This window comes from Argiope bruennichi, chromosome 7 (genome assembly GCF_947563725.1).
Source record: "Argiope bruennichi chromosome 7, qqArgBrue1.1, whole genome shotgun sequence".
Classification (NCBI taxonomy): domain Eukaryota; kingdom Metazoa; phylum Arthropoda; class Arachnida; order Araneae; family Araneidae; genus Argiope; species Argiope bruennichi.
In genome coordinates this window covers 52,857,842-52,881,730 of record NC_079157.1, presented here as the reverse complement: position 1 = coordinate 52,881,730, position 23,889 = coordinate 52,857,842, and positions in this window count along the sequence as shown.

The window sequence follows — 23,889 nt, the reverse complement described above, 5'->3', positions numbered from 1 at the left end:
GTTAGTTGAATTTATTTTCAGAACAGATGATTATAAATTAAAATGACTTATACTTTCTTTTAAAAATATTTTTTCGCTCAGTCGATGGAAAATGTGACAGGAGGACAGACTGACTGGAGGAATATTTAATTAATTTTTACTCTTTTCCAGAAGTTATGTTTTACAATAAAATAAATGGAAATCCAGGTAATTTGCATCATTCAGTAATTTAAAGGACACTACACAAAGGAAATAAATTACCACCTATTATTTATACATTAAATGTATCATTCATACAGAATAGGAAAAAAAGGTGTATTTGAAATAAAGTTGCACATCCTAAGTACTATCCGCATGCGGTTCTTTAACCAAATAAGTTAATTTTCAACCCATTAATTAACTTTTAGTTCTGTAACAATTTCATAATTTAAAATTTGGTCATTTTAGTATCAAATGATAAATCTTTGCACTGAATTAGAGCACTGAAGTAATTAAAATATTCTTGACATATATGTCAAAATTGCATATAATATTTTACTGTAATAAAATAACCCTCTGAAGCTTAATATATCCCCCATCCGATTAACAATAGTTCCATTTGAAGATAAAATTATCTCCTTTTAATAAACGATGGCAATTCCATTTGCTTAAAATACCCTTAGGGTTTTGGCATCTCACCAAACAACGTATTTCGTTCTCCCTCAAAATTAAGATTTCTGTTAATTTATTACGGCGGTTTCAAGTAAAAAGTCTGAAAGATGTATTGATTAAAAAATTAATGGAAACGTTTAAATATTCAAATAATAACAAAAAACTATTTATGTTCTGGAAAATCATATTCATATTATGGATAAATCAATCGTATTATTTATTCTTCCAATATTCCTGTGAATAAAAACGCGAAAAAAACATTATTTTGGTATTAACAAGTTGATATTTACCTCGGTTGGGTCGTTCTTTTTTAGCGAAATTTCCAATACACAAAATTAAGTATATCTCAAGAACTACTGCGAATTTTTGGAACGAAATTTGACACACATACATATAAAGACCTCATGTATTGAATTATTAAAAATTCCCAATTATAATGGAAAACTTTCAGGACGATCATTTATTAACTGTGTTAATTAAGTCGGTTAATCAAATTATCTATCTCAGGTAATCTGTATTTTTAAGCCATTTCCGATGACATCAGTTTTTTGAAAGTACGATAATACAAAAAATGTAACAAATATGCTCCTTTTTTTTTTCTTTTGTTTTTTGACAACTGCACAAGAAATTTATTTTAGTCATAAATTCTTTTTATAAAGTGTTAGTTTTTTTTAACAGAAAGTTATTAATAATTTTCAAAATGCTCCATCTTCATTAATAATACAGAGTAAAAACTTAAAATCTCAAAATGAAGGAGAAAAACACAAAGTATTTTACGAATTAAAAATCTGACAGATAAGACATTTTTAACATAACCAGCAATTTTTTTAATATTTTGGAAAAACAATTATTTTTAGTATGTTGAGTAGTTTATCGAAATGCATCTATCATTTCCCGAAGGAGATTATATAGATCGATAGGAAGGAATTAAGTAACCCCGATAAAGCAAATTGTTCTTTAATTTTTAGATAAGCATTTGTATATATTTTTATTATAATATTATTCATAAATATTTTGAATAATCTGTATTTTCTCACCATAATTGTTTTCAAAATTTTTAAATATATTCGTAACCAGTTACTAAATTCTGGTAATTTTAAACATGAATAGGAAGAAGAAAACTATCAGAGAAAAACATTGCGGACGATTCTGTTTGAAATTATCATAAACAATCACTCTGAACCATCATTTATTATGAAAATTTTTCATTAAAATCAATTAGTTCCATAATTAGCTTCCAACTGTTAAAGAAACAATAAGAAATGTTTAGTTAATTGTCCGGTACTCATTAAAATTTTGCAACTTTAAAAATAAGTATTTCTGGTGTTTGGGTTTTTTTTTTTTTTTTTTTTTTCATGAAAGCAGTTATTTTTGTTTAAATTGGCGAAAACTGCAATCTATTGCAATTCAAAAAATTGTTTCTAAAAAAAAATATCGTAAAAAAATCTGTTATTTATTTTTTCTTTTATTTACAGATAATAAAATAATCGTAAAAAAATTAAAATACGAATTATACTCTTTTTTATTTAATAGCATTTGCTTCAGAAATAATTTGTTATAAATTATATGATCTCAGCACTTTTTCTAAGAACGTGAAGCAATTAAATATTATCTTTTCGTTTTAAACAAAAGATGCGTAAATAAGTAATTTATACCTCTTTCGCAAGCTTGAAAATGATAAAATGTATGTCATATAAATCATTTGGAAACGATATTAATAATTGCAAAATTCAAAAATATCAAATGAAAACTAAAAAATTAATTAAAAGTAATAAATGCAAAATTCAAAGATTTCAAACAATACGCTTGTGAATGACAAACACAAGATTCAAAATACTCTTATAAGATTTGAGATAAAAAAATATGTAATATAAGAAATAGTTGAAGTTAATGAATAGTTAATGACTGTCAGAGGTGTAAAAATTTCCCCTGAGGCATTTACTACATTATTCTAATTATCACGTACCATTAATTATTAAGTATATAAGAATCTTGATATGTAACTTATTTCATTCACAAGGTCTGTATGCTTATTAAAACAAAAAGCAATCTGACACAATAAATACCAGAGTATAGCTTCATTACAATCAGAGGTATAACAAATTTTCCTCTGAAGTATTAACCGATTTTCTATGGTATAATGTGTCATGACTTTTAATTATTTATTTTTTCTTTTATTTACAGATAAATTTAATTTATTTGGGAAAATCAACTTTCTTAACATTAATAGGATATAAATAAATTTCAAATTCAACAAATTATAATTTTATGAATAAATTTTAAATAATAGATATGAAAAAAATTTAAAACCATCATAATATTTTAAATAATAATATGAAAATAATTGTATTGTAACTGAAAATTTCTATTTAAAATAAAATCAAAAGTACAGAATATAAATCTTGACTTTCACTTGTTGATTCAGTTGATGGATGCTCTTTTTTAAAAAATAGTAATCACTTTTTTTAATTAATCACAAAAACACAACTTTGAGCACTGGAACGGGCACTGAAGACTACGGCAGGTGACTATTATTTTGGTGATGATAATATAACAAGGAAACGATGTCGAGATTATTCAGCACAGGTAAGGAGCCAGAAATTTGTTATGATCACAAGGACCCCTACTCCTTGATTTGGTTTTGTTTCGTTATATTAACGTCCCGTTTGAAGCAACACTAGGGCTATTTTGGGATGGACCTCGTAATTTTGAACCACGGTCAGATGACGAGGACGACACCTGAGCTGGCACCCCCCTCTCCACACCGCACCACACTAATGGGAGGACGTTTGGTCATGACGGATTTAACGTGCAACAGACCCCCTTACACGACGGTTCTTCGGTGGAATCGGGTCTCGAACCTGAAACCCTCCGATTCCGAAGCCGAGACCTTACCACCAGGCCACCGCGGCCTCCCTACTCCTTGAAGATATAAAGAGCACGCACATGACGATATGTAGCACAAACAGAAGGGTATCTATTGAACAACAAAGCCGGAATGTCGGATGAGGTCACAGGTTACCGAATGCAGGGGATATTGCATCGGTTAACATGGAAAGACGCAGCGAAGCTATGCCACGGGAGACTGTTGACGGCTGGTCATTTCGAACCACGGCCACGGAGACACAGCAGACGGCTGGTCGCAATGAAGAGCGTCGGCGATGAGCTATTGAATGATTTATCTTCCTTTCCCACGGATTTAATTTTAATTCTTTTAGTTCATTTCATAATTTTTCACAGGAAACTATTCTTGTCGACTCTTTAATATGTAAGCATTAGTTTAGTTGAAGCAGAATGCAGTTTGAAGACAGTGAAGAGACTTTTGATTTCGTGACGTCATTTTATTTCATCTTGGAGACGCAGGCATTATTTACAAGCAGGCGAGGGCAAGGCACGCCCCTCACAGCGCAACACAAAAGCAGAAGTGGGGAAGAAGAGAGAAATAAACTATCCCTCGTCTTATATAACCTGATATTTTGATTGAGAAAATATTTCTTTACAGTGCTAATATATTATTAAGATTTCGATAGGGATTTTTGCTACACGCGTCGACGAGGTAAGGAAAACACAGGGATCTTTTAAAACAGAATTTGTCTCGTCAGCGGTATTTTGTCCCTTCACTCGGAATGTGGAAAAGTTAGGCTTTTAGCAAATTCAGCAATTTTACAAATATCTCTTGAATTAATTAGGTAGAGAAAGTGGAATCGGATCATGAAGTAATAGAATATTTTAGAATGAAATTACTATGGAAAAAAAAAGATAAAACGGAAATTAATTAAGTTAAGATTAAAATTTAAAACATCATTACGTATATATATATATTGTTCGGTTTTCCATTTCCCTCTTAAAATAACTGTGTTTACCATTTCAGGCATGCGCGTTCATTCTGCTGAGTTCTTAGCAAGCAAGGAAATGCATTTTCAGATCACTGATTGACGCGGTTTTTGTTTGTTGAGAGTTTGAAATGTTAAAAAAGTCGACTAGTAAGCCGCGTACGAGATATGATCGGTCATCCGAATTTTTTAATGCCAGAAACACCAAAACATTTGAAATTCACAGATAAATTTTTAATGCTTAAGGACACAATACGATGATCAATTCCATGGTCAAGACGTGAGCACGGTACTTGAATGAAAATTTTCCAATTAAGAATGAGTGCTCATATATGATGATTTGATTGCAATAGTTTATGTGAAGATAATAGAAAAGAGACGTTCCAGTCAACGATAATATTCCTGGAAATTTCTCTAATTTTTCAAGTTAGAAAAACTGAAATCCCAAAAGTTGCGTGTTCCGTGAGTGCCTCACAGTCTCAAGTAGCAACAGGGAATGAAACTTCAAGGCAGTGCTCAAGACTTCCTGACGCGGTGCAACGATCATGCCTTCTTAAGTCAGATTCTTACTAATGTTCAGACCTGGGTGTAGCAGGTCAACCGGAATGCTATCGCAGGTATTGTGAATGCAAACACGGAGGCAAAATGCATGAATTTAGATATACACCATCGTCAACAAAACCGAAAACCAAACCACTAATCACATAAGATGTTTCCGGATCGACTCGTCGACACCAAGTGATTTTTTAACTTTTTAAATGTCTAAAATCCTCTCTAGCTAGCAAGCTCTTCTGAGACTACGAAGAGATCAGTTCCCTTATTGCCCCATGGTTGAATCGCAGGCGGCATCGTTCTTTGATGACGGTATCGAAGCATGCATTGGTGCCGCGCTCCGATAAAAGTCAAAACAATGGTGGCAGTCATGTTTAAAAAAACAATATAGAAAATAGAAATGCATAGATATCCATGTAGTCTATTATTTGCCTACTTCTATAGGGAAAATCTTCCGAGGAATCGTATCTCGAACATAGGTTGTTGTTTAAGAAGTTGAGAATGCCAAGGGGGTCCTGATATCCATAGCATCTGTAAAGTAAGATGAGCCAATTCTTGTTTTCACAATGAGCAAAACACTTTAATCACCTGAATTGTTACCTTATTTAAAACGAAGAACATACTTCATTCTGAAAGAACTTTGCTCATTTTCATTATTATTTCCCTTTCAGAAAAGACAATTAATAATACCCGAGAAAATTACTTACTGCATTTGAACAACGCATTCAAAATCAGGCACGTCGTGATACATAAATTCCACTTAACAAAGAAGTCACATATTGTTCCGACCTGTCACTGTGCTGCCCCCTTGCGGCAAAGGGAAAAACACTTCAGTGTATCGTGTAGCGTTAGCGAGTGTGTGTGCGGTAGCAGGGCAGCGCCTGCTAAGCAATGATGACCAGAATAAAAGGAAAAAGAGTCCAAATTTATTCTTGTGTTGTGTTTATTTAATAATGTGAGAGCTATCGACATAAATTTAGTGCTTGTGTAATCATATGGTCCGTCTCGGAGGAGTTGAAATAGCGATCAGCTATGGATTACGTTTTTTTTTGTGTCTGTAAATATGCGAAGTGGATTAGCGTAGGCTTAGGAAACGAAACTTGTGCTTGAGTGGTGTTTTCTGTTTCTGTTCTCTGTGTTTTCGCTTATTCTCTCGTCCCAATTCTCAAGGATAGTTATTGTGGGTAAGTGTTCAATTACTTAAATTTTCATTATGTCTTTGTCTAGTTTGAAGAAAGACGAATTAAAGAGTTTGTGTACGGAATTAAATATTAAATTTGCATCTTCCGCTAAAGTTGTAGATTTGATAAGTATAATTGAGAATAGTGACATTTATAAGCAAAGAATTGAGGTTGTGAAAAATTTAATTAAAGAGATTTCAGACGAAAGAAGTAAAAATTCGGATCAAGCCGAAAACGAAAGGCGTTCATTAGAACAAAAATTGGAGATTGAAAGGCTTTCGCTTTTGCGTGTAGAGAAAGAAATAGAGCTTTTAAAACTCAAATCCTCATCGTGTGAGCTTAACGATAATGAACAGAGTTTTAGTTTAGAGAATTTAATTAAGAGTATCAAAGTTTTGACGATTCCTGTTCCCAAAAATGCTGAATGTTTTAATCTCTTTTTCAATTCGCTCGAAAAAGCTTTCAAAACAAAAGCAGTTAGTGATAAATTTAAAACGGAAATTCTATTAAATCTTTTAGGGGATAGAATTGGCAATTTAATGGTTTATATCAAAGAAGAAGAGTTGAGTGACTATGAAAAAATTAAATCTATTGTCTTAAAACAATTTCAACCAACTTATCAAGAATGTCTAAAACAATTTAAAAGTGCAGTAAAATTGCCAACAGAAAATTATGTGCAATTTGCTTCAAGAGTTAGATCTGTTTTTGAGTATTACATTCAACTTCGTAATGTGAATGATTTTTCTAAATTGTGTGAGTTAATGGTTTCTGATCAGATTTTTAGCACTCTTCCTCAAGATTTAAAAAGTCATATCAGTATTAAACAAGGAGAATCTGTTTTTAATGTGCAGGAATTAAGTAGAAAATGTGATTTATTTGTGGCTTCTAAAACCGGAACCAAAACTGAGTTTTCCCGCGCATTCGTTACGAATAGAAATGAGCAAAGGAATTTCGGTAAAGGAAATTTTGAGAATCGTAATAGAAATGTTTCTAAAGTGTTCTTATCGAATACTAATTCTAAATGCGTTATGTGCCAGAACAATCACTCAATATTTAAATGTCAGGAATTTCAAAAACTTTCTGTTAGTGATAGAGTTGCATTTGTGAAATCCCAAAACTTATGTTTTAAATGCCTCTCACCAATGTGCAATGTGAAAAAGTGTTCTGCAAGAAATTGCTTTTGTAATAAACCTCATAATAGGTTACTTCATTATCCCAGAGAGTTTGATCGTTTCAGTGGGAGTGGTAAAACCGAAACTAGTACCATAGTTAATAAAGGGGAAAGTTCAACTTTAAACCCGGAAGTTAATTCCTTTTATCCAACTTCTTGCGCAACTAATGAAAATGTGCAATCGACATTTTCAGCTACGAGTACGGTTGAAAATAAACAAATGAGAACTGTATTGTTAAGCACGGCTAAATTTTATATTCGAGATAAATTTGGGAATCTGCAATGTGTTAGAGGGTTGCTGGATGTAGGAAGTCAGTCCGATATTATGACTTCGGAGTGTGCAAACAGATTAGGGTTAAAACAAGAAAAAATAAATGTAACAATTTCATGTTTAAATAATTCCTCAATGACTGTTACCAAATTTATTAAAGCTGAAATTTCAAATGCTGATAAGAGCTTTAAGCAAAATTTTGAGTTTCTTGTTGTAGATAAAATAACTGAGTTAACCCCAATTAAATATTTAAGTGTTAAAGAACAAATTCCTTCTAATATTAATTTGGCTGATAATTTTATGGTTCCCCAAAAAGTTGATTGTCTCCTAGGTGCTAAATCGTTCTATCATTTGTTGAGGCCAGAAAAGATCTACTCATCAAATGCAGAGTTGTTTTTTCAAAATAGTGTTTTTGGATTTTTGGCTTGTGGTAGTGTAATGGAATTTGATTCCCCAAAAATTCATTGTGGGTTAATTATTGATGAAGATTTAAACAATACCATGAAAAAATTCTGGGAACTAGAAACTGTTGAGTTAGAGACCCCTAAATCCCATGAGGCAAAAATCGCTGAGGAACATTTTGTTAAAACTCATTATAGAGAGCCTAGTGGAAAATATGTAGTCACAATCCCACTTAAAGAGGAACCTAGTTGTTTAGGCGAGTCTAAAAGTATAGCATTAAAAAGATTAAATTCACTTTGGAGTAAACTATCTAGTGATAAAACTTATTTAAAATTGTATGAAGAATTTATTAATGAGTATGAAAAGTTGGGACATATGAGAGACGTGACGCATGAGACAGAACCAGAAACAGTGTATTACATGCCTCATCATGGAGTATATAGACCAGAGAAAATGACCACTAAGCTTCGTGTAGTATTTAATGCCTCTAGTGAAACTACGAATGGAAATTCATTCAATAGCTTACAATTTAATGGGGGAATTGTGCAGGAGGACTTAATTTCAATTATGATGCGATTCCGCAAACATCCATATGCATTTATTGCGGACATTGAGAAAATGTATAGGATGATTTACATTCATCCCAGTCAGCGAAACCTACAAAGAATACTTTGGAAGGACAGTGAGTATGGTTCAGTGAAAACGTTTGAACTGTCGACAATTACTTACGGTACTACTAGTGCCCCATTTTTAGCTACTCGAACGCTAATTCAAATTGCAAGGGATGAGGAACACAATTTTCCCCTTGCAGCACCCGTTGTTGAGAAAGATTTTTATGTGGACGATGTGCTATCTGGTGCTAAGACTTTACCCGTATGCATAGAGATGCAACATCAGCTCACTTCCATGTTAAAACGAGCTGGCATGAACTTGCATAAATGGCGAGGCAATCATCCTCAGTTGTCTACTACTTCTGGATGCAACTATGACTTTGCAGACTGTGATAACAAAACTTTAGGTGTCACGTGGGACCATACTAATGACTGTTTTTGTTTTAAGGTGTCCATAACTTCAACGGATGTTCATACTAAACGAACAGTTCTATCCACAATAGCCAAGTTGTTTGACCCTCTGGGCCTCCTTGGTCCTGTGATTTCACTAGCGAAAATCTTTCTACAAAAATTGTGGCTTCTGAATCTTCAATGGGATGATCAGCTTCCTCCTGAAAATCATAGTGAATGGGAGAAGTTTTCAACCGAGTTACAGAGCATTAACAACATCAAGGTGAGCAGATGTATTCTTCCATTTTCCGACGTCGAAGCTATAGAGCTTCATGGTTTCAGCGACGCTTCTGAAGCTGCCTTTGGAGCTGTTGTGTACTGCAAATCCCAAACACTTGCTGGTGAGGTTGTTGTCAAGATGGTGGCCAGTAAATCCAGAGTGGCTCCACTGAAGAAGCTCACGATCCCGAGATTGGAGCTCTGCGCTGCTGTGCTGCTGGTGAAATTGATGCAGCGTATCCAGTCGGCTCTTCGACTGAAAGTGTCCAATATCTATTACTGGAGCGATAGTATGATTGTGCTGTCATGGATTAAAAAAGAGACGTCCCAGTTAAAAACCTTCGTGGCAAACCGTGTAGCCACACTTCAAGACCTTTCGTGTCAGGAGCAGTGGAGACATGTTTCATCAGGTGATAATCCAGCTGATCTTATCAGTCGTGGTGTAAATCCGTCCAAAATGCTCAAGAGTAACTTGTGGTGGGAAGGCCCTGCCTTTCTAAAAGACAGTGAGTATCCGTGCAGAGAAATCTCTGACACTGTGATAAAGGACGATGTAGACTGTGAAAGTGTTTTAGTTACTACATTGAACAATTCATGTGTTACTGATATTCTTAATTGTAGTAATAGTTATACTAAAATATTGCATGTAATAAGTTATGTTTTCAGATTTCTCCACAACTTGAGGAGTCCAACTGAAAGGAGACTGGGTCCCTTGAAAACAGAGGAAATTAGGAAGGCTGAAACCTTCATAATAAAGGAAATCCAGAGTAGGGAATTTTCAGAAGAGTTAAGGTGTTTAAATAAAAATAAACCTGTTCTTGGCAAAAGTATGTCATCGGATGAAAGATTTAATATTATTATGGATTGATGAAAATTGTACAACTTTCGATTCTGTTTCACCATTATGGTAATGTGATAGAACTGCTTCATAGTATTGCATAAGAAATTGTGATTTAAATTAATGCAGCTATTTATATCAAACTCATGTGAAAATTGAAAATGAGATTAATATCTGTTAGTAATATATAGAAAAAAATATTTTGTTATGCATATTACTTAATTTATTAAATATTTTCTATTCTCTAGCTTTGTCCAAGTGGAAGGTAGAAAAAGATAATGTAAAAATCAATGAGTTAGTGCTTCTTAAAGATGAAAACCTACCCCCTCAAAATTGGGCATTAGGTAGAATAATTGAATGTTATCTGGGTGAAGATAAAAGGGTCAGAGTTGTAAAAGTTAAAACTCAATCTGGAGTTTATAAAAGAGCCATTTCAAAAATTTGTATTTTACCTATTGATGTGTAATCTTATATTAGTGTTCTTTATTGTGTGATTAATGTTATTACCTTGTAATGTGTAGTGTTTAAAATCTGAATTTGTGTGTTTTTATTCAGCATTGTGCATTGAATTGTGATATTTCATAGTTTTTCCTTGTGTGAGTGTTGACAACATTATGTCAAGGCGGGCGGTATGTTCCGACCTGTCACTGTGCTGCCCTCTTGCGGCAAAGGGAAAAACACTTCAGTGTATCGTGTAGCGTTAGCGAGTGTGTGTGCGGTAGCAGGGCAGCGCCTGCTAAGCAATGATGACCAGAATAAAAGGAAAAAGAGTCCAAATTTATTCTTGTGTTGTGTTTATTTAATAATGTGAGAGCTATCGACATAAATTTAGTGCTTGTGTAATCACATATATCATATTATTGTTTTTCGCTTTTTTACAAGAGACAAAAAATCTCTTTTTCTAGATGTTCATATTCTATTGCGATTCAAAAAATAGCTTTCTTCTTTTACAAGATATATTTAAATCGACAAATACAAATATCAAAGTGGAACAGTCTTCAACAAAAAAAATTGAACGCCGCTGTAACTTTTTTTATTTATCATCGCATCATCACAAATTTGGTGTCATGGAATGACTCCAGAGGACAGGTTTATACCATACAAGAAATTGATTAATAAAATTTATTAACATAGTTAATTCACTTCTATCTCATAATTTCTTTTTATTTTGGAGCAGAAGTTTTTCGCTAGCTCGATTTGTCGTCCTAAAATTAACTTGTCAACAAAATTTGTATGAAATTCTAATGATACTTTTGAAAGTTATAGGGTTTCCAAAAATAACACGTTGAACGTTAAATTAGTATTATGAAATTTCGGCGATATCTCGGAAACAATTATATATTTCTCCAAAAAAAAATTTCACTCGCTTAAAGCAAACTAACAATTTTCATATAATTCCGAAATTAATGCAAAAATAACACAAATTTAATGTTTTTCATGAATTTTTAAACACGAATATGGGAAATGAGTGAATTGTATAATACTAAAACTTTTGCATGAGAACAAAACCAACGTGCTAAAATACCAGAATCCAAAAACAAATTCGCATTCGTAATTCGTTCATTTCACAATTTAAAATTTTATAACTACAGTATGAACAGATAAATTTTTAAATATTAAACATTTGCTTATATCCCTGAAGAAATTAAAATATTGTTGACCTGCATGTCAACATATATTATTTTCATTGTAATAAAATAACAACGAGAAGTCTTATAAAACTCTAAACGGATTAGCAATAGTTCCGCATGAAAATAAAATTATCTCCGTTTAAAAAATACCGACAATTCCATTGGTTTAAAATGTCTTTACTGTATTCGCATATCACCAATCAGCAATTTTTTAAGGGGCTAAACAACGTATTTCATGCGCCGTGAAAGTTAAAATGCCTCTTAATTTATTATGGCGTGAGCAAGTAAAACGTCTGAATGATGTATTGATTGAAAAAGCAATGGCAATGATTAAATATTTGAATATTAACAAAAAAATGTTTAAATTTTGTAAAATCATACTCATATTAAGGATAAATCTGAATGACATCGTTTATTCTTGGGAAATTCATGTGAATAAAAACACCGGAAAAAAGAATTATTTCGCTACTAACATGTTGAGATTTACTTTGGTTGCTTGGTTCTTATTGGGTGGAGTTTCCAACACATAAAATTATGTATATATTAAGAACTACTGCGAATTTCGGTACGAAATTTGATACACATAAATATAAAAACCTCCTACATCGAATTATTAAAAATTTCCGTTTATAATTGAAAAATTTTAGGATGATAATTCATTAGCTATGTTAATTAACTCGGTTAATGAATTTATTTCAGCTAATCTGTATTTTTAAGCCATTTCCTTCGATGTCCATTTTCTGAATACGATAATACAAAAAAAAATTTCCAAGGGGCTCCTTTTTTTTTTTTTTTTTTTTTTTTGACGATTGTACAAGAAGTTTGTATTAAAGTCATAAATTCCTTTTATTAAGTGTAACTTTCTTTTGAACAGAAAGCTGTCGATAATTTTCATAAGGTCCCATCATCATTAATAATACAGAGTGAAAAATTAAAATCTCAAAACGGAAGTGAAAACCACAAAGTATTTTACGAATTAAAAATCTTACAGAAAAGACATTTTTGATACAAAAATCAGTGTTTCATAATATTTAGGAAAAACAATTAATTTTAATGTGGTAATTAGTTTTTATATGCATCTGTAATTTCCCAAAAGACATTATATAGGTCTGTAGGAAGGAATTATATTATCCCGATGCAGGAAATTGTCTTTTTAATTTTTGGATAAGCATTTGTACACATAAGATAATAATATTTTTAAATAATTCAAATTATCTGGATTCTTGCCCCACAATACTTTGCAAAATGTTTGAGGATATTCTCAATCAATTATTTAAAAAAAACCTAATAATTTTAACCATAAATTAGAAGAAGAAAATATACAAAGATGAAAATTGCTGAAAATTCTCTTTAAAATTATCACAAACAATCACTATGCACCATCATTTATAATGAAAAAATGTTCATTAAAATCAATTAGTTGCCAAATCAGCTTCCAACTGTTAAATAAACAATAGCAAATGTTTAGTTAATGCTCCAGTACTCATTAAAATTTTGCAACTTTGGAACAAAATATTTCTAGGTTGCTTTTTTTTTCTATTTATGAAAGCAATTACTTAAGTTTTGCTGCAAAATGCAATCCTTGTTCAAAATTGCTATAGGGAAAAAATGTTTTGGAAAAAAATATTTAAAATAATTTTTATACTTTTTTTAATTCAATAATAATTGTTTCGAGAACAAATTTTTTACAAATTATATTATCAGCGAACTTTTTCAAAGCAATTAAATACCATCTTTTCATCTTAAAACAAGCGGAAGATCGCTAAATAAGAAATTTATGCCTCTTTCACTAGCTTGAGAACGATATAAACATAAAATGAAGCGAAAAGGGAAAGAAACAATGTTGTTGTCTTCAAAACTTTCTTATTTTTCAAGCAAGGTAGATTTAGTTTTCTTTTATCTGAGTCTGAATAGTTGAACAAAATCAATAATCTTTCTAAGAGTTTTCCAAAATTTTATATCTAATTTTTTTTTCTTCGTAAGTGTTATCTATTTTTCTAGCAGTACATATCTATGGGCAATAAACAACCAGAACACCATGAAAAGGGAATAAAAGCATGAATGCTTCGTAAACCGATTTTAAATATTTCAGAAAAAAATGAAATTGCTAATTTAGAAGAGCAGCGAGTTGTTGAAAAGACATAATAAACTACTAAGAATTTTTTTCTAAAAAATTTGGTTTGAAGATATAATGGGAATCTGAATGCAGTTTCAGTTTTTAATACTGCGTTAGAATTACAAGGCATTTCGACTTCCTCCTTAGGAATGGCTCATTCAAAAACGACATATATGTCAGTCAAAAGTTATTCGCACGGCTTTGTAAATGTTCGATGAAAGGCTGTTTTGATGAAACTTTGTCGTAACACTTCAAACATCTCTATTCTCTGCCTTAGCATATTTCCCGGAAAAATGTTAGCTTTGATAATTATTCTAAATATGACTCGAATACTACAAATGTTGTACAAATTTAAAATCGAGTAGTAATTTGCTTTTTGAGGAAGTAAAAGTTCAATTGCACTAAAGTGAATGGATAGTTGCATGAAATTTATTGTGAAAATATAACATTATGCTAAACCGTGTGTGTGTGTGTGTGTGTGTGTGTGTGTGTGTGTGTGTGTGTGTGTGTGTGTGTGTGTGTGTGTGTGTGCGTGTGTGTGTATGTGTGTGTGTGTGTGTGTGTGAAAATACAACATTATGCTAAACCGTGTGTGTGTGTGTGTGTGTGTGTGCGTGCGTGTGTGTGTGTGTATGTGTGTGTGTGTGTGTGTGAAAATACAACATTATGCTAAACCGCGTGTGTGTGCGTGCGTGCGTGTGTGCGTGTGCGTGTGTGTGTGTGTGTGTGTGTGTGTGTGTGCGTGCGTGCGTGCGTGTGTGCGTGTGTGTAATCTTCTAATCAGAACGCAATTTCGAAGACATTGACTAGGTTTTCGATTTCTTGACGTCGTTTTATTTTATGCAGGAGAAGCGCGCTTTATGTACAAGCAGGAGCGAAGAACACACAACACAGAAAGACACAGAGTGAAAAGAAGACTTGAAGGAAAACAGATGAACATCTCCTGATCTTATATAATATGAGATTTCTGATATGTGACGATTATGACTGGAGTTTCACAATAGCTGAGGAATTTTATTTATAAAATAATTATCGGTAGACATTGAATTATACGATAATTAATTGCATATACGTAGATGATCCAGAAAGTAAGTTCGGTTTTCCATTTCTGTCTCAAAATAAAAGTGTTTACCATTTCCAGCATGCGTGTTCATTCTGTTGAGTTTTTAGGAAGCAAGGAAATACATTTTCAAATCACTGATTTATGCGGTTTTCGTTTGTTGAGAGTTTGAAATGTTAAAAATGTCGACTAGTACGCTTCGTACGAGATATGATCGGTCAACGGATTTTTTAATGCCAGGAACACCAAAACATTTGAAATTCCCATATAAATTTTTAATGTTTAAGGACTCAATGTGATGATCAATTCCATGGTCAGGACGTGGGACAGGCAATGAAATGAAAATTTTCCAATTGAGAATGAGTGCTCATTTATGATAAATGAGGATTTGATTGCAAGAGCTTATGTGAAGATAATAGAAAAACAGACGTTTCAGCTTAGCTATAATATTCCCGGAATTTCCCCTAATTTTTCAAGTTGGAAAAACAGAAATCCCGGAAGCTGCGTGTTTCGTGAGTACCTCACAGTCTGACGGAGCAATAGAGAATTAAATGTCAATAGTGTGCTCAAGATTTCCTGACGCGATGCAACGATTATGCCTTCTTAAGTCGGATTCTTACTAAAGTTCAGATCTTGGAATATCACGTCAACCGGAATGCTATCAAAGGTGTTGTGAATGCATACACGGAGGCAAAATGCATGAATATAGATATACTCCATCGCCAACCAAAACGAAAACCAAACCACTAATGACATCTGATGATTTGGGATCAACTCGGCGTTTCGCTGACAAGTCATTTTTTTTAATCTTTTTAAGTACCTAATACTCTCTCCGGCTAGAAAGCTGTTCTGAGACCACGAACAGATCAGTTCCCTTGTTGCCCCATGGTTGCAATCGCAGACGGCATTGTTCCATGATGACGGCATCGAAGCATGCACTGGTGCCCCGCTCCGATAAAAATCAAAGCAATGGTGGCAAACATATCGAAAAATAGAATATAGAAAAGAAAAGAAAAACTTAGAAATCCACGAAGTCCATTATTTGCTTACATCTATAGGGAAAATCTTCCGAGGAATCGTATCTCGAACATCGGTTGTTAAAGAAGTTGAGAATGCCAAGAGGGTCCTGATATCCATTGCATCTGTAAAGTAAGATACCCCAATTGTTGTTCTCACAATCAGCAAAACACTTTAATCACCTGAACTGTGACCTAATTTGAAACAAAGAACATACTTCATTCTGAAAGATCTTTGCTTATTTTCATTATTATTTCCCTTTCAGTAAAGACACTTAACAATGCCCGGGAGACTTTTGTCTTAAAAATTAATTCTTCCATATGTGTAACGCATTAATAATCAGGCACGTAATGCTATATAAACTCCACTCGTCGAAGAAATCACATATACAATAATACTTTTGATTCATTTTTTTATTAGAGACAAGAGTCTCTTTTCTTGATGTTCAATGAGCATCTCAGTTCTATAAACTAGATGTCATCCTTTCAAGGTATATTTAAATGGACAAATACAAATATTAAAGTGGAACAGTCTTCAGCAAAAAAAATTGAACGCCGCTGTAACTTTTTTAATTTATCATCGCATCATCACATATTTGGTGTCATGGAATGACTCCAGAGGACAGGTTTATACCATTCAAGAAATTGATTAATCAAGTTGATTAACATAGTTAATTAACTGCTATCTCGAAATTTCTTTTTATTATGGAAATGATTTTTTTTTCACTAATTCGATTTGTCGTCCTAAAATTAACTTCTGAACAAAATTTGTATGAAATTCTGATCATAGCTTTGAAAGTTATAGGGTATCCAAAAATAAAAGTTTCAAAATAAAATGAGTATTATGAAATTTTGGCGATATTTCGGAAACTATAACAAATTCCTCAAATAAAATTTCACTCAGTTAAAGAAAATTATAGTTTTTCATAAAATCGCGGAATAAATGCATAAATATCACAAATTTAATGTTTTTTTTGAAATTTTGAACATGAATGTTGGAAGAAAGTGAATTGTAACATTCTTCCAATCAAACAAAATTACCTTGCAAAAATGCCGGAATCCAAACAAATATGAGCATATCCCAAAAAATTATCGAAATATTCACAAAAATTGTAAAATTCACACAATCTATTTGCAACATCCACTTTTTGAGGGACCGTTTAGTAAATTTATTTGTACTTACAGATTTATTCTTAAGTTAGTAAAATTTATTTTCTGATTGTACTTTAAAATGGCGACAGCTTTCTTTAAAAAAATTTTTCCACTCAGTCGATATAAAATGTGATTGGAGGACCGATTGATTGTAGGAATGTTTAATTAATTTTTACTTTTTACCAGAAATTATCCTTTACAAGAAGCTAAACAGAAATTCAGATAATTCTTTATCATTCAGTAAATTAATTAACACTAAAATTAGGAAATTAATTAGAACGTATCATTTATACATTTATATAGGACTAAAAACATTTATTTGGAATAGTGTGTTATCTTCATTAATATTACCTCTTACAGTTCTGTAACCAGAGAAACTGATTTTCATCTAGCTAATTAACTTTTAGTTCTGTAATAATTTCAGAATTTAAAATTTTATTATTTTACTATTAACAGATTAATCTTTAAAAATTAAACATCTGCTTAGAGCGTTGAAGTAATTAAAATATTGCTGACATGTATGCCAAAATAGTATATGTAATATTTTACTGTAATAAAATAACTCTGTGAAAATAAATAATACTCCCACCCTAATAGCAAAAATTCCGCTTGAAAATAAAATTTTCGCCTTTTAATAAACACCGAAAATTTCATTGGTTTAAAGTGTCTTATCGGAATTTGCATCTCACCAAACAGAGATTTTTTTAAATGATTTAAACAACATATTTCATACGCCATGATTCATGTATTCATTTTTTTAAATATTTAAGGCTTAAATATTTAAATAATAACAAAAAAAACTATTTATATTTTGGAAAATCATACTCATGTTAAGGATAAATCTGAATCACATTTTTTATTCTTCCAAAATTTTTCGAATAAAAACGAGTAAAAAGCCTTGTTACGTTATTAACAAGTTGAGATTTACTTCGATTGTTTCGTCTGTTTTTCAACACTCAAAATTAAATATATGTTAAGAACTACAACGAATTTCGCAAAGAAATTCGATACATATACATAGAAACTGCTGTTGAATCTAATTATTAAAAAATTTCAATTTCTGTAATGGGAAAATTTTGGAATGATAATTTCTTAATTAGGTTAATTAACTTGGTTAATCAGTTTTTCTGTCTGAGGTATCCTGTCTTTTATAAGCAATTTTCATCCATCTCAGTTTTGCAAAGATAAGATATTAAACAGTAAAATTACAGAGGTGTTAATTTTTTTTTCGATAACTGTAGAAGAAATTTATTTAAAAGTTATAAATTCTTTTTACAAAGTATAATTTTCTTTTGCACAGAGAGAAGTCAACAAATGTCGAAAGGCACAATCTTCATTATAAAACAGAGTGAAAAATTAAAATCTCAAAACAAGAGTGAAAAACCAGAAAGTATTTTACGAATTAAAAATCAGACAGATAAAACATTTTTGATACAACGATAAGTGTATCATGTTATGAAGGAAAAACAATTAAATTTTATATAGAAAGTTGTTTTTTTATACGCATTTATAATTTCCCAAAAGATATTATATCTATAGGAAGGAAGGAAGGTCTATAGGAAGGAATTAAGTAATCCCGCTGCAGGAAATTGTTTTAAAATTTTGGGGCTATGGTTTTATATACATCTTTATAATAATAATATTTTTAAATAATTCGAATTATCTGGATTTTTTTTTCGTAGAATAGTTTGCAAAATTTTTATGGATATTCTCAATCATTTATAAAAACCAAATAATTTTAACCATAAATTAGAAGAAGAAAACATACAGACATGAAAATTTCTGAGAATTCTCTTTAAAATTATCATAAACAATCACTATGAGCCCTTATCTATTATGCAAATTTTTCGTTGAAATCAATTTTTTCCATAATCAGCTTCCAACTGTTAAGGAAACAATTGTAAATATTTACTTAATGATCCAGTATTCATTAAATTTTTGCAACTTAAGAACAAAATAGTTGTTGTTGGGGGGGGAGACAATTTCTGAAGGAAATTACTTACGTTCTATTTCAAATGTTGAAAACTGCAATCTATATGCTATAATTAACATAGAAAAAAAAAGTTTTGGAAAAATGTATTTAAAATAATAATTGTACATTTTCGTATTCAATAATTTTCATTTCAGATGTAGCTTTTTACAATTATATTATCAGTGAAATTTTTCTAACAAAGTGGAACAATAAAATACCATCCTTTCATTTTAAGACAAACGGAAGATAGGTAAATAAGAAATTTATGCTTCTTTTACTAGCTTCAGAATGATTCAAATGTAAAATGGAACGAAAAGGAAAAGGAACAATGTTTTTACAAAAACAAAACGAACAATAAAATTTTCTTACTTCCGAGCAAGGCAAATTCAGCTTTTTTTTTTATCTAAGTATGAATAATTGAAAAAACAATAACCTTTCTGAGAACTTTTCAAAATTTTAAAACTTTTTTTAATGTTGTTTGCAAGTATTACCGGTCATTCTATTAGTACTTACCTACGAACAGTAAACAACCACAACACCATAAAATGGAAAAGATAATTTGTGATACAATAAATCAATAATCACAATTAATTTACATTTGCGATTCCGTTTAGGTTACTCTTTGATGTTTATTTTTGTTGCTCTTTATTCTTATTGTCCTTGAAAAAAATATTTGTTAATATTTCTATAAATACTGACATATTCTAATATATAAAAATACTTGTTTTCAACGCCTTGTTATAAATTGTAACATTCGACATTGCTTTGACATTGATAAACTTTATTAAAGGGGTTTCAATAAAAAAAATTTAATAATATTTTTATTCAAATGAAAACAAATATTTTTATAATATAAATTGAAACTTCCTTTTATTTGGAGTCGTTATGACCAGTCAATATGTTAAGAGATGATATTTATAATGTATTAATGCTACCAATAAAAATGGATTATAACGATACATTAAAAACTATCGAGTTGTGTAGGAGGGTTGTATCATAGTGCTGAAATTTTGTCATCACTCATTTCTATTCGTTGTTTCAAGCAATCGCGTTTTTTATGCTGAGCTATAGGCAAGCAAGGAAAAGAATTTTGAAATCGCTGATATATGAGGGGGTTTTTTTTGGTTAGAGTTTAAAATGTTAAAACAGTCGAGTGCCCCAACGCGTGCGAAGTATGATGGTCATCAGATTTTTTAAGTGCCGGGAATGCCATAACATTTAAAATTCACAGATAAATTTCCAAAGTTTATGGACCCAATGCGATAATCAATTACATAGTTAAGACATGGTGCACTTTAGTGAAATTTTCGCAATAAAGACGAGTGCTCATATACGATTAATAATGATTTGATTGCAAGAGTTTATGTGAAGATAATAGAGAACAGTCGTTTCAGCTAACGACTTTGTTCTTGGAATTTCATCTTATTTATAAGTTACTTCTTCAAGGAATTTTGTCTGTAAAACTGAAATTAAGAAAGCTGCGTGTTCGGTGAGTAAATCACAGTCTGATAGAGCAACAGGAATGAAACTTCATGCAGTGCTCAAGACTTCTTGACACGGCGCATCGGTGACACCTTCTTAAGTCGGAACGTTACTTGCGTTCGGATGTGGGTGTATCACGTGGAATGGAGGCAAACGCCATCAAAACCAAAACGAAAACCAAGCCGCTAATCACATGTAATGTTTTGGGATCGACTCGGCGTTTTGCTGGCATCAAGTGAATTTTTATCCTTTTATCAAGTTTCTCTGGGACCAAGAGCAGATTAGATTTCTTATTGCCCCATGTTTGCAATCGCAGGCGGCATTGTTCTTTGACAACGGCAGTGAAGCATGCACTGGTGCCCCGCTCCGATAAAAATCAAAATAACCATGGAAACCATGTCAAAAAAATAGAATACAGAATGTAGAAATCCACAGAAATCCATATATATTATTTGCCAACCCATATGGGGCAAATCTTCCGAAGAATCATATCTCGAACACAGGTTCTTAAAGAAGTTGAGAATTCTAAGCGGCGCCCCGAGATCCATTGCAGCTGTAAAATAAGATAATAAGTAAATACCAAATAGCATTGCTGTTCTTGTGTCCGTTTTACATTGTATCTATTTCAGAAGAATGAATAGTTGTATTAACAAGAATGTCATCAATTTTTATTGTCACAATTAGAAAAACGCTTTAATAACCTGAACTGTGACCTTATTTAAAACAAAGAACATACTTCATTCTGAAAATTTTTTTTGATTATTTTCATTATCATTTCCCGTTTAGAAAATAAACTTAACAATTACGAGAAACTCTTTTCTTCAAATTTACTTGCTGTATTTACGTACATCTCTAAAAATCAAGCCTGTACTGCAATGTATATATCTCCTATTAAGAAGTTCACATATGCCACAACTTTATCTCACTCTAGTTTTAGAGACAAAAGTCTCTTTTCTTGATTTTCAAATCTGCATCTCAGTTCTCTGAACAAGTTCTATTCCTTTCAAGATAAATTTAAATGGACAAATACAAAAATTAAAGTGGAACAGTCTTCAGCAAAAAAAATTGAACACAGCTGTAACTTTTTTATTTATCATCACATCTTCACAAATTTGGTGTCATGAAATGACTCCAGAGGACATGTTTATACCATAGAATAAATTGATTAATCAAGTTGGTTAACATAATTAATTAACTACTATCTCGAAATTTCTTTTTATTATGGAAATGAATTTTTTTCAATAACTCGATTTTTCGTCCTAAAATTAACTTATCAATAAAATTTGTATGAAATTCTGATGACAGTTTAAAAAATTATAGGGTTTTCAAAAATAACACTTTGAACTTAAAATGAATATAATGAAGTTTTGGCTATATATCGGAAACTATTACAAATTCCTCAAAATAAATTTCACTCAGTTAAAGAAAATTATAGTTTTTCATAAAATCGCGGAATAAATGCATAAATATCACAAATGTTTAATGTTTTTTATGAAATTTTAAATATGAATGTTGGAAGAAAGTGAATTCTAACATTCTTCCATCAAACAAAATTTCCTTGCAAAATTGCCGGAATCCAAACAAATATGAGCATATCCTAAATAGTTATCGAAATATTCACAAAAATTGTAAAATTCACACAATCTATCTGCAACGTCTACTTTTTGAGGGACCGTTTAATAAATTTATTTGTACTTACAGATATATTCCTCATGAAGCAATATTGCAGTTAATTAAATTTATTTTTCTGATGAGATGATTATACTTTAAAATGACGTCTACTATCTTAATATATATATATATATATATATATATATATATATATATATATAATTAGAACGTATCATTTATACAATCATATAGGACTATATATATTTATTTGAAATGGTGTTTTATCGCGTTAATATTACCTCCTACAGTTCTTTAACCAGAGAAATTGATTCTCATCTCGCTAATTAACTTTTAGATCTGTAATAATTTCAGAATTTAAAATTTTATTATTTTAAAAATAACAGATTTATTTTTAAAAATTAGACATCTACTTAGAGTGCTGAAGTAATTGAAATATTGTTGGAATGTATGCCAAATTAGTATGTATAATATTTTACTGTAATAATATAACCCTGTGAAAATTAATAATACTCCCACCCTATTAGCGATAGTTCCGCTTGAAAATAAAATTATCGCCTTTTAATAAGCACCGAAATTTTCTTGGTTTAAAACGTCTTTTCTGTATTTGCATCTCACCAATCAGAGATTCTTTTAATTGGGTTAAACAACATATTTCATACGCCATGGTTAATGAATTCATTTTTTAAAAAATTTAAGGCTTAAATATTTAAATAATAACAAAAAAAACTATTAATATTTTGGAAAATCATACTCATATTAAAGATAAATCTGAATCACATTTTTTATTCTTCTAAAATTCTTCGAATAAAAACAGGTAAAAAGCCTTATTACGTTATTAACAAGTTGAGATTTACTCGATTATTTCGCGGGGTTTTTTTCAACACTCAAAATTAAATATATCTCAAGAGCTACAACGAATTTCGTAAAGAAATTCGATACAAATACATAAAACCTCCTATTGAATCGAATTATTTAAAAATTTCAATTTATGTAATGGGAAAATTTTGCGATGATAATTTCTTATTTAGTTTAATTAACTTGGTTCATCAGTTTGTCTGTCACAGCTATCCTGTCTTTTATAAGTCATTTCCATCGATCTCAGTTTTGCAAAGATAAGATAATAAACAGTAAAGTTACAGAGGTGTTCCATTTTTTTTTTCGATAACTGTAGAAGAAATTTATTTAAAAGTTATAAATTCTTTTTACAAAGTATAATTTTCTTTTGCACAGAGAGAAGTCAACAAATGTCGAAAGGCACAATCTTTATTATAAAACAGAGTGAAAAATTAAAATCTCAAAACAAAAGTGAAAGACCAGAAAGTATTTTACGAATTAAAAATCAGACAGATAAGACTTTTTTGATACAACAATCAGTTTTTCATAATATTAAGAAAAAACAATTAATTTTTATATGGTAAGTGGTTTTTTTATATGCATTTATAATTTCCCAAAAGATATTATATATTTCTATAGGAAGGAATTAAGTAATCCCGCTGCAGGAAATTGTTTTAAATTTTTTGGGTATGCTTTTGTATACATCTTTATTATAATAATATTTTTAAATAATTCAAATTATCTGGATTTTTGCCCCACTATAATTTTCAAACATTTTGTGGATATTCTCAATCATTTATAAAAACCTAACAATTTTAACCATAAGTTAGAAAAAA